This window comes from Fukomys damarensis, unplaced genomic scaffold (genome assembly GCF_012274545.1).
Source record: "Fukomys damarensis isolate Sample0158 unplaced genomic scaffold, DMR_v1.0_HiC HiC_scaffold_16, whole genome shotgun sequence".
NCBI lineage: Eukaryota > Metazoa > Chordata > Mammalia > Rodentia > Bathyergidae > Fukomys > Fukomys damarensis.
This window is the reverse complement of record NW_022900928.1, coordinates 11,736,109-11,748,861: the sequence shown is the minus strand read 5'-3', so window position 1 is coordinate 11,748,861 and position 12,753 is coordinate 11,736,109.

Sequence of the window (12,753 nt, the reverse complement as noted above, 5' to 3'; positions counted from 1 at the left end):
TTTCCTGGGCAGGAATTCAACAGAGATGAAACGATAGAAAAAAACTGAGTCTCAGAATTCAATTTTTGCAAATTACAAAATCCAAGATGGAAGAAAATGTTTAGGGATTTAATTAACTATAACCTTAGCCCAAGGCAGTGGGGGCCATGGAGTCACCAAAAGACCTGGCTCATCTCTGCTACTTGCAAATACAAATACTTAGGACTATCTTTGGGCAATATCTTTACAATTCAGTTCTAAGATACAATTGTAAAATGCCTTAGGAAGCTTGGGTCCGGGGCCACCTAGCTCCTGCCACCTCAAAACAAATTCTACCATCTGCAGCCTCTCCCCTAGGTATTTTTAAATATACTCAGTGGTCCTGTTATGAAGCAATGATAAATGTATTAATCATTACTATTTATTACATAACTTATCCCAATATACTAGGTCTTTGAGTGGAGAAAAAGTGTCAAAGGGTCAACAGAAATGCATGAGATAAAAATTTAAGATGGAGAAAATTAAAATTGAGAGTAAATTTAAGATAATTTTATTTTAGTGGTACAAATATCTTCAGGCCGCATCACAGAACATTAAGGAGGTGTTGAAGTTTTGCAGGACTGTGGTTTGAAAACCACTGTTTTGTTACTTAACCATCTCAATCTTTATCAACATCTTGACAGGGTCTTTTTTTTTTTTTTTTTTTTTTTTTTTGGTACGGGGGATCGAACTCTGGACCTTGCGCTTGTGAGGAAGGCAGTGGCATGAGTGAGCTAAAGCCCCAGCTTTTATCAACTTCTTAACTGTTCCATTACCAGTGAACTTTCCTCCTCTGGCCACAACATTCAGTTTCTTCACCTCTTCCTCATCATTTCTAGCTCTCCTTCCTCAATGGGACCCGTACCAGCTATGTAGCTATACAGTATGTATAATCAGACATCCATTTATTTATTTATTTTGGTACGGGGATTGAACTCATCACCTTGTGCTTGCGAGGCAGGTGGTGGAACCATGGAGCTAATTCATTCATTTATTAATCAAGTATTTAATGAGTACTTACTATGTGCTAGGCTCATTAAATACTAGTGATACAATGGTGACCTAGCGTACTCTCATCTTTTGTGGAGTTTATAATCTGATGGGGAGAAAATCATAAATAATTTAATCAGTTTAATTCGTAATTGCAAATTTGCATGAAACTTAATGGAAGAACAAACTGATATAGGCAATGCGACAGCAGTCTAAAGACAGTAGTCACGGTGCTGTCCAAACAACAAGAGAAGTCACTAGTAAAGTGACTGAATGAAGTCAAGGAAGTCATAAGTACTTAATTATCTTAAGTGGATGGGTGAGTTCAACCTCTTATGATATATATAGTATATTACCTCGAGCAAACAACTCAGTTTTCTACAACGAACATTTTAACAGCAGTAATTTCTTAGAAAAATATTTACAATCTCAAGATTATTAGTCAACGATCCTTAAAGACAGACTTGAAATATTATAGGAAGTCCTGGTCTTAGTAAACAAATTCAGAAACCGTCTTTAGTCAGCAGCCATAACAAAATCTATCAGTGGCATAGCTTGAACAGCCGATATTTATTTTCTGCTAGTTCTGAGGGCTGGAAGTTTGAGCTCAGGGTGCTAGCATGGTTGGGTTCTGGTGAGAGCCTCTGTCCAGGCTTGCAGATGGCTGCCATCTTGTGTTCTAATATGGCAGAGAGAAGAAACACTTGTCTCTCTCTCTCTCTCTCTCTCTCTCTCTCTCTCTCTCTCTCTCTCTGTAAGGTCACTGAGCCCATCACTGGGATTCCACCCTTATGACCTGATTGAGACCTAATTATCTCCCCAAGGTGCCATCTACTAGAACCATCACACTGGGGTTAGGCCTTCAACATATGAATTTGGGAGAGGAGCGTGAGCATTCAGTCCACAAAAGAAGTTCAACTTTATAAAAATGGACTACAGAATATACAGATTTAAAATAAACTTATTGGTAACTGATATGTGAATATACTTTATTTCATTCATTATTTACCCAACATTTAATGGCCAGCTAACACTGTCATCTTCAAGCAGCTCTATGTATCAACATCTTCTTTTCAGGATTTCTCATTGACAAGGAATTAAAGCTTGTCTCTGGTCTCAGATATAATTTCTGACTAAGGCTGATTAAATAATTATTAGGAGGTCATAATTTTCTGTTTCCTCATATGTGACCTAGGGTGATTTTATTAGCCTGTCTCTCAAAGCCTCAAGTTTCTCATCTATAAAATGAAGATAATGATATTTCCTATTCCATAAAGTTATTGTGAACATTAAAAGAGTAATGTAGGTAAAACATCAAGCGCAGTGCCTGCCGTATAGTAAATACTAGAAAATATTTACTATTAGGAAGTATAGCATATAGAAAATTAATTGAAACAAATCAATCTTTATATCATGTTTAAGAATTTGCATAGTTATTTAGAAGAACTAAGGTTCTTCATAGATGAAACAAAAGCACAAACTCTTTTGAAGAGTATCTTGGTGATTTATCTGAAGAGTAATTTATGAATCATAAATACAGTAATTCCCTCAACCTACTTGTAAGAATCTTTCCTAAGTAAATATAGAAAAGGTTTATGTAGTACATGTTAATTATAACATTATTTATTATAGGAAAACAATTTACATATCCAAAATTATGGTAAATTTACATTTAAAGCCTAAAATATGCATTGAAAGGAAACATACCAAACATCTAACTGTGATTATCTCTGAATTGTGGCATTATAGGTGATCCCTATTGTATTATTTCTGATGTATGATGTCTTCCAGTGCTTTAAGGATTAATATGTGTTGCATTCACAGTAAAAATTAATAGCCTCACAGATGACAAATTTTCAAAAACCTTTGGCCAGGGATTTAGCTCAGTGGCACCACACCTGCCTCGCAAGTGCAAGATCCAGAGTTTGATCCCCGATACGAAAAACAAAACAAAACAAAACACCTTTGAAAAGGATCATGCAGGGATGATACAAGCTAATACCGGTATGGCGTCTCTCTCTCTCTCAGGCTCTCCTTAGTTCTTATGTGGGCTCTCTGGCTGGATCTAAGAATCCATTTTACACTAGAGGTGATTAAGAGAAATGCAGAAGAGTTTTATTAATTTTATTAGCACATTGGGATCCTCACAAGAGAAATGATCGAAGCATGGTACTTCTGGACATGTTATACAAAGAGGAACAAATCTGCAGAGGAATGAGTAGACCAATGAGCATTAGGAGTAGAGCAGTACATTCTGGAGATGATACAGGAGGTGCGGAATAGAAGCCCGTAGAGCTAACTGTTCTTCAGAGAGTTGGTCTACTCTGGTTCACGACAACCACGATTACCAGTCCCTCTTATCCAGCCTCAGCATGAGGTGGGTGGCCCTCCCGAAAGAACCTTTATGGCTTGCTGCAGTAGGGAAGATGGGCCAAATGGCCCTACGGGCAGTTGCAAGTCCTCCAGCAATTTCAGCCTGAAATAAGCAACACATGAATTTGGTATGTTTAGAGATGGACCATCTTTCACTCCTTCATGGAAGAAACTCTTCACAGATCTTGGAAATTGATTTCTCCAGTTTCTGCTGCCCTTACTCCATTTAGGAGCATTTTCAGCATTCTTGTGGATTATCACCATGGCTTCCTAATTGTTCTCCTTGCCTCCAGTAGGGAGGATGCTATCCTGCCATCCACAGAGGCTACACTAGAATGATTTTTCCTACAGTGAACATCTAACTGTTCACTCCCTATCTGACAATCTTCTTTGCTTACCATGGAGTTCATCACAAAGTTGAAATTCTTTCTTTTTTTTCTTTCTTTTTTTGAGATATGGTCTCACTATGTAGCTTAGCTAGCCTCAAACTTGTCTTGAACTCACAATCCTCCTGCCTCAGCCTCCTGAGTGCTAGGATTATAGACATGCACCACGACGCCCAGAGCAAAGTTGAAAGTCTGGCTGAGCAGGTTCATCACAATCTACTTCTCAAAGATACACATTGCTTCTGGCTTCATTTCCGACCATTCTTTCTTTCTTTCTTTTTTTAATCGAACTGAGGACCCTACACTTGCAAGGCAGGTGGCATGATTTCCCACCCTTCTTTCTGTTGCCTTGAATCCAGACATGCCTAGTCGTTCTGTCACATCCTTGCCTTTGTACACATCCATTGCTCTGCCTGGTAAACCCTAACCTTAAACTGTCAGATGCCCCCTCCCCTAGACAACCTTCTCTGACTTCTCCTATAGGCAGCTTTTGGTCCCTTTGGCTACACTTTCCTTGATGCCCCGATTATTGTTTCATTGATTTATATTTCTGTCTCCCCATAAAACGCATCTCCTTGAAGTCTATGAGTTTTTTTTGGTTGTTTGTTTTTTTGAGACAGGGTCTCACTATGTAGTTGAGACTGACCTGGAACTCACTATGTAGCCCAGGCTGGTCTCGAACTCACAGCGATCCTCCTGCCTCCGCCTCCCAAGTGCTGGGATTACAGGCATGTGCCACCACACCTGGTTTGAAGGCTACAATTTGATAACCGTTTAACAAGTGCTCCCTACCAGGCAACACCTGTGCTGGGTGGTGGCTTTTCAAAATATGTTTTCTTCCCTGCCTCCACCCACACCTGACACACGCCCACTGGATGAATGGCCCGGTGAGTTGTCTGTTGCAGAGGTTCTAGGCTTCTATGCGCACATGAATCACTGGGGGAGCTTGTTAAAATGCAGGTGTCAGAGCTCCACCCTCAAGCCCTGGAATCAGAAGCTGCTGGCTGGAGTGTGGCCAACAAAATATTTTTTTTTTATCTTATTGAGTTCATTGGTACTTTTTAAGGGGCTGCCTAAATATTGAACAAGCTTCCTGAGTGTTTCTGATGCTCTGGCTCCTCAATGTGAGGAAGCCCTAGCCCAGTTCAGAGGAGCTCAGACTTCGTCATTCCAGACCAATAGAAGACCTCTCTAAAATTTATTTCCCTCAAAAGAAGGAAAGCACTACTTACTAAGTACTGAGTTTCAGGTGCCTTATATACTTTTTTCATTTAATTTCCACTGAAACTCTCTGAGAGAACTCTTCATCTCTTTATTTCAAAGGAAACCGTGAGATACATCTTTTGCAAAAAAGAAGGGGACCAAGAGATGGAGGGCGGGGGAGGAGAAAAAGATGAAAAAAGAATGAAGATGTGTTATGTGCACGTCCCAACTCCCCACAATGAATGTAATTGTTATGGACTGCAAAGGTGTGCGAATAAAATAAAAGAAATAAAATATTAAATATGAAAAAAAGCAAATGAAACTGTGGTTTAAAAAGATTCAGTCAGGGCTGGGGATTTAGCTCATTGGCACTGTGCCTGCCTTGCAAGTACAAGGTCCTGAGTTCGATTCCTGGTACCCAAAAAAATCCCCAAACCAAACCCCGCCCTCAAAAAAAAAAATTCAGTCACTTGTCCAGGAGAAACTGTTGGTGCTGGACATCTGACCATGACTAACCGGCCTCCATATCTGTTTCTATGACACTGGCCGCTTTCTCACACCTGTCACACCTGGCATCTCTTCTTTGTGTACATTTTTCACGAACACCCACCAGGAAAACTGGTGCCTGTCCCCGATGGTGGTTTCACCAGGAGAAATAAGAAAAATAAAAGCAATGCTACTCTTTACTCAAAACCAATGTCTACTTAAAAGATTGACCTTGAGCTGGGCGCGGTAGCGCATGCCTATAATTCCAGCACTCAGGAGGCTGAGGCCGGAGGATCGCTGTGAGTTCATGACCAGCCTGGCTACATAGTGGGTTCCAGGTCAGTCATAATTACATAGGGAGACCCTGTCTCAAAAAAACCAAAAAACCCAAACCAAAACAAAACAAAAAAAAGATTGACCTTGTGCTCACTTTGACAGCACATATACTAAAAGATCGAACTCAATTCTGAGGTCAGTTCTTATTTTCTTCATTTCTGGTATTAAAGTGTCTTTTATGATGTGATGAGGATGGCAGAGGATAGTTCATTTTCTTTTAAAATCTTTACTTGGTTAAAAAAAAAAAAAGGCAGGGCTGGGGATTTAGCTCAGTGGTTCTGCCGCCTGCCTTGCAAGCACAAGGTCCCGAGTTTGATCCCTGGGACCAAAAAAAAAAAAAAAAAAAAAAAGGCAACATTTGGTCAGTGTCTGAATATTTTTATAATTCGGTGGGTCAGTCTGGAAATTTCAAAATGTGGTAACAGCTCCAATCCTCCTCGTCTTCCCTCTCCCTCAGCCTCCCTGGACTTGAGCGCTGAGCTAAATCCCGGCCTTCCAATCCTGCTTCTACAACATGAGGCTGTTTGCTAAGGTCGCTCACCCGGTCCTAAGTGGACGCGGATTTTTCAGTTGCGGGGGACACTGTGCCTCATCCCCGGCTTGACTGCTGCTTCCCTCTCCTTCCCAACCTGGGAGCCACTCGCGTTGGCGTCAGGGAGAGGAGTACGCTCACAACTCCAGCTCTTGCCACTTTAAACCTTCTCGTATCCTATGAGGGTCACGTGCTCCCAAAGCCTGCTTTTCTCTGGAGGGAGGCAGGAAGCTGAGCTGGAATAGGAAAGAAACTGGGAGTCATATAAATAACTTTCCCGACCTCTGCGCGGGGTGCTCAGCCTCTCTGCCGTTTGCACTTCTGACCAGTTAGCCCAATGTCCTCGAAGGCCCACCCCGCTCTCACTGCCCCTGTCCGCTTTCCAGGTCTTGTGAGATCCGAGGAGTGGAAAGTTATGGTTTAGCCTCTCCAGCTGGACTTTCAATGCCACGAGGACACAGAAGGTCAGTTGTGCTCACACCTGTATCCCACATAGAGCGGCGTGCCTTGCAAATGGTCCCTGGCTCACTTTCATGAAGCCAAAGGTGCAGCTCAGTAGTACAGCGTTTGCTTTTCATGTGTGAGGTTCTTGGTTCAATCTCGAGTACCATGAAAACACAAAAGCCAATGACATGGACCAATGATTGTATCTGTGTGTGTGTGTGTTTGAAACAGGGTCTCCCTATGTAGTTCAGACTGACTTGGAACTCACTTTGTAGCCCAGGCTGATCTCGAACTCACAGCGATCCTCCTGCTTCAGCCTCCCGAGTGCTGGGATTACAGGCATGCGCCACTATGCCTGGCTAATGATTGTATCTATATTACTGTATTATTCTATGGTGAGGTCAATTAGAGGAGGGTTCGGGCAGGCAAGATGAGTCTCTGAGAGGGAGCGTTAGGGAGGTTGGCTCCTGCCTTGTTATTCCCAGACTGCTCCTCAATCTCTGATACGGAGGACAGAATCACTGACTCAGGGTCTTGGGGCGTGATGAGTGGAATCTTCTGGGTGTTTTTCTCTCAAAGGCTTTTCTCCTGCCCAGTCTTTGTACTAACTTCCTAACGTTGAATAAGGAGCGACCCAAAGGTGCAGCCCAGGGGGCTTCGGGTCTCAAAGGGGGTGTACAATGGTGGGGCCTGGGGGTGCTGAGAGGACTGAAGAAAACACTTGACTTCACAGAGCCCAGGACTCTGGAAGTATGGGGGCAGGAAGTCCCCTAATCCCACACATTTAACTAAGAGAGATTCCTCCTGGGAGATCCCTGCTATTGAACCTCATTAGGAGACCCTTTGTTTGGCAGATTTGTAGTTAGGAAAATCCAGTTGTGTCTGAAGGCCTCACAATACCCTTGCCAACAAGCAAAAGACAAGAGGGTGGGCACCTTATGGGTGAGGGACTGTGCCAGGCATGCGTTAACAAACTTTTTTCACACCACCCTTGCTGGGTTTGGTATTTTACAGAAAAGGAAACCGAGTCAGAGAGGTTAAACATTTTGCCAAGGGCACTTAAACCAGAGTGTCTGGCCCCAAGCTCAGAAAAGAAGCAAAGAGTCCAGAGGGTCATTATGGATAATGAACCCAAGATTTAGCTCTCTGGGCTCTGAAAAGATGAGTTCTGATAAAGACAATCTCTGCTCTTTTCTTAAATGCCTTCAGGAGCCCCTGAAGAGGAGGTGAGGAAACCCTGCCTCACGAGTCATACTGGCCACTCCAGGGTTTGCTTCTTTGCCCCAAGTGGACTCCAGCAAGACAGAAGCATTCTGGGATGGACGTCTGCAGAGGATGGATGATACCAGCATCTGGGAGTCCCTGGTTGAGTCCTGGAAGCAAAAGAGTAGGAGGGAGCCCTAGGAGTGTCCCAGGGTGGATTGGGGGCCTTACAGTGGGGAGGTAGGAAAGGTGCCCGGTGAATCTCTGCCTGCAAAACTTCTGGCTCACTACAAAGGGGAGCAAAACCACCATCTGCCACCTGTGCTGGAACTTGGATCTGGGTATAGCTTGTGTATCAGATATGCCCTCAGCCTATCATTTAACCTATGTGTTTGTCTCTCTCCTTATTTTCCTTCTTTTTAAAAATCATTCCCTTACATGTAATTGCCGCCAAGAATTTGTCTGATCCTTCCCTCTAGACTTCTGGGTTAATCACATCGACACAGTTTTCGGGAGGTCTGTGGCTTCCGGATCTACACCCCAGTCTTCACTTCTGAGCCTGAGCTCTAGAGCTGTATGTCCAGCTCTCAAACACCTCCGACTCCTCACGTTTAACAACATCACTCCCCGCAGTGCTGTCAGAACCCCTGACCTCTCACACCCTCATCCGCATGTCCAGTTTCCTCCTTGGCGCTGCAGGAGTGTAATGGAGTAAGGGCCAGTTGGAAGTGCTCTGGGCCTCTGAAATAGACACAGAGAAGTTAGCTGTGAACCAGCACCTGGTCAGGCATAAGGCAAACAGTTCAGAGCTGATAACAGATCTGAATGGGGCAAACTGAGCAAGGCAAAGCTACTGGGGTCAGAGATAGAGGAGGCCACTGGGTGAGAAGCCCACCGGGAAGAAATAAGCCAAGTGCAGAGTAATGCTTGGTCACCTTTCTATGTCTTTTCCACCTGTCTGCTATGTGAGAGCCAGGCCCAAACAATGAAGTTAAGCAACAGAAGACGGTTGGCTTAGTGTCATCTACTAGGTCAACTCCAATCTCCTTTGTAGGACAGTCAAGACCCTTCCCGTCCTGGCTCATGCTTGCTTCTCTGGCTTCTCCATTCCCACTCCCCGTACTATAGCTATTTCATGGAACTCAGGGCGTCTCTGTGCTTTATTCGTATATATGATATGTTTAGGATGTTACAGCCACAGATGTCTGATTAAAGGAGATGACTCACCCTTGAAGACTGAGCCTCGGTTTCTCCAACTGTGTCCGGTGTGACTAATGCTCGCTCCTGATGGCTCTTTGATGTCCCCTGTGCCACACCTTCACCCCTCAACTATTTCATGCGCTGCCCTACTCGCCTGTTCACTCGCCTGCCTGAAGTGAGGCCAGAACCTGTTTTACTCCATATTTTACACTCCAGCACCTATCTCCGTGGTTAGCACATATGAGGCGCACAGGAAACACTGGACGAATGAACGCGTGCATTCACAGTCTTACAGAGAAGATGAGCGAGGACAGAGAAAATTGCAAAACTGTGTGAAAAGGACCATGCTAGCAGGTTATTTGGGGTACAGAAAGGAAGGAATGCCAATTTTCAGGCAGCTGTATCCCAGTCCCCTGCAATGTGCTATCTAAAATAAAAACACTGAGTAGTACATTTTATTTTATTTTATTTTGGTACCAGGTATCGAACTCAGGTCCTTGTGTTTGCAAGGCAGGTGGCAGAACCACTGAGCTAAATCCCTGGCCCTACATTTTATTTTTTTAAGCAGACAAAAATCATACTCCAATGAATGAGTGGAATTAGGATAAATTCTTTCCTTTGGAGAAGGGAGTAGTGATTGTCTCTTATTTGTTGGTGCCTATATCAGGGTGCTGGCAGCTCAAGAATTTAAGTGAGGGGGCTGGTGATTTAGCTCAGTGGTTCCGGGACCTGCTTTGCAAGTGCAAGGAGCTGAGTTCGATCCCCAGTACCAAAAAAAAAAAAAAAAAAAAAAAAAAAACCATCTAAATACATGCCACAAAGCCATCTGACAAAATTCAAAACCCATTCAAAATGAAAACTCTGCAGAAAACTGGAATAGATGGCCTTTATCTCAATTTGATAAAGGCTACCTATGAAAATAAAAAAAAAAAAAAAAAGCCATCTTTGGGCTGGAGGTTTAGCTCAGTGGTTCCACCGTCTGTCTCAAAAATGCAAAGTCCCAGGTTTGCTCTCCAGAACCAAAAAAAAAAAAAGCCTCTAAACCAAATTTAAAAATGCTCAGTTAAAAAGAATTTAAGTGAAAAGAATTCAACAACCACTTGCAGAAATGTGGGGAGGGTTAAAGAGACCTGTCTTAGGGAAGATCCCTGCCATCCCAGGCCTGGAAGAGTAAGCAGTGAGTCCAGAGCTGGCCACAGAGAATCAGAGCCTCTAGAACTGCCAGCTCCTCTGCCCGGGCCGTGCACTTCACCCATCCTTAGATACCCTGACTCTCGTGAGCTGAACTCAGCTAGAAGCCAGGACCCGGGGAGCCCTGATGCTATAAACCTTAGAGTCTAGGCTCCTGGGCAGGATGGAGAATGACCACGCAGGGATTGGGGTGGTGGGGGAGCAAACAAATAATAACCAGCATGGAGTGGGGAGGCCATGTACGTGATTCACTTGTGTATCGGGTAAGTCAGCACTGATTCAAAACTCGTGGGTGACAGTTCTAGATCTCAAGTTTTGTGTACAGTATTTAGGTGTCTGGGTATTCAAGATTATTACAGTCTGTGAATTAGGGTGGGACAAAGCCATGTATGTTTTTAAAAATGTTCCACGTAATTTATGATCCCCACTTTTTGGGAACCACTGAAGTAGCCCCCCACCACCCTCCTTTCCCTCTTTTGTTCTTTTTCTTTTTCTATGCTGGAGATTGAATTCAGGCATAATAGGCAAGGACTATACCACTCTACCACTGAACCACACCCCCAGCCCAATCTTTTTTTTTTGAGACAGGGTCTTGCTATGTAGTTCAGCCTGGCTTTGAACTCATATATATCCCAGGCTGGCCTCAAAATTGCAATGATCCTCATGCCTCAGCTTCCTGAATTCTGGGGGTTAAAGGTGTATGCCACCATGCCTGACTTCATTTTTATAATTAGGGAAAAGACAGTCCAGAGAAATGAAAAATGCCTTGACTTGGCTGATTTTGAGAATTACCCCTGAGAGTTAGCTGGAAATATCCCTTTTAGAGGGCTTAGCTGAAAGACTGGAAAGCTTGTACTGTACTTATCTCTGGCACAATGCCCGAACTTTGTTAGTGATAAAACTGAGGCTCTAAGATGGAGTGATAGGCCCAATTTTACAGCTAGCAAGTAATGAGGCAGGACTAGTATTAAGCACAGCAATTCTCCAAGTCCAGTGTTCTTTTCAGGCAGCACATTGTGTGTGTGTGTGTGTGTGTGTGTGTGTGTGTGTGTGTGCGCGCGCGCTTGTGTGCATGTGACAAAGCCTTGGGTGCAACAATTCTTGTCTCTCACTCTGGGAATGTAAGTCTCTCCACACCCCAACAGTAAAGAAAACAGAGCAGGCCGTGTTCATTGACCAATGGGGCCCCCTTGCAGGAGGTGTCCAGAGGGGAATGGGGCTGACTATGGGTGACTGCCCCATCCCATCCCAAAGCCTTGACTCCCAGCCTGAACCAGGATCAGAATCTCTGGTTGTCAGTGCTGTCACTAGGGAGGGCCGTCCCACCTTGGAGGGGTTGTCAGGTCATCAACACAGGTTTATGAAAAGCTGGGTGGGGCCCAAAAGAGAAGAAAAGATCCACTGTAGGAATTCACAGGAGATTTTAATTGGTACTGCACAAAGCTTGGTGCGTCAGAGGACCCTCGTGTCACCACTCTAGCCTTTGATGGCTGCTAATTAGGACTGGTCTCTCCTTTCCCCCGGTTCCCAAAGCACTGTGCTTTGATCACAGACCCCAGCACAGAGCCTTCCCCATCCTGCAAGGTGAAACTGAACTATCCCTCTCCACGAAGCCTGCTTGACTTACATTTCTTGAAACTCCATTCTTCCCCATCCCCACACATCTTCTGGTAAAACCGTAGAGATCATCCAACCATCTTGCACATGGGGAAATCAAGGCCAGAGAGGACCATGACTGACCCAATCGCAGAGCCTGGAAGCAGCAGAACTGGAACCGATTCCAGTCCATTTAACACCTACCGGTTTGCCCATGTAACTGTCATGATTATGAGCATGCTCAGTTCCTCACATATTTCTGTAATTTATGTAATATCAACACAAAACCCACTCACGTATTTTTGGCAAAATTAACTCACACCGCTCTGCGTCTTTAGAGTATTCAGAATCCTTGCGTCTGTCCTTCCTGGTGTTTTGCTGTTTGTGCGTGTTACAGCCTTCGCTGATTTGTGAGAAATGTGTCCCTAACAGCAGTTGACTGTCTGACCCTTGTTTAGTGTAACTGCGATTCTGCACGTTTGTATATTCCTTAGGATCGTGGGCCTTTCTGTGTATCTACACAGGAGTCTCTTCTCTAGAAGACTGTGTGCTTGTTGATCATTGTGTCCATTTGGATGTGCGTCTGTACACAGTGAAAGTTGTGCGGGGATTGCATGTTTAAAGGCAGAAGGGAATCTGTCCTGGGTGAGAAGAAACTGCGTCTGCCGAGTGTCCAGGGCGGGGATGTGTTTGTCTCTGAGCCAATCCAGCTCCTCACTCCGGTCCTTGGGGGGCACCTTCACTTTCCGAGATGTTCTGACCCCGCCTTCTGGGGGCGGGGACTCGGGCTCCGCC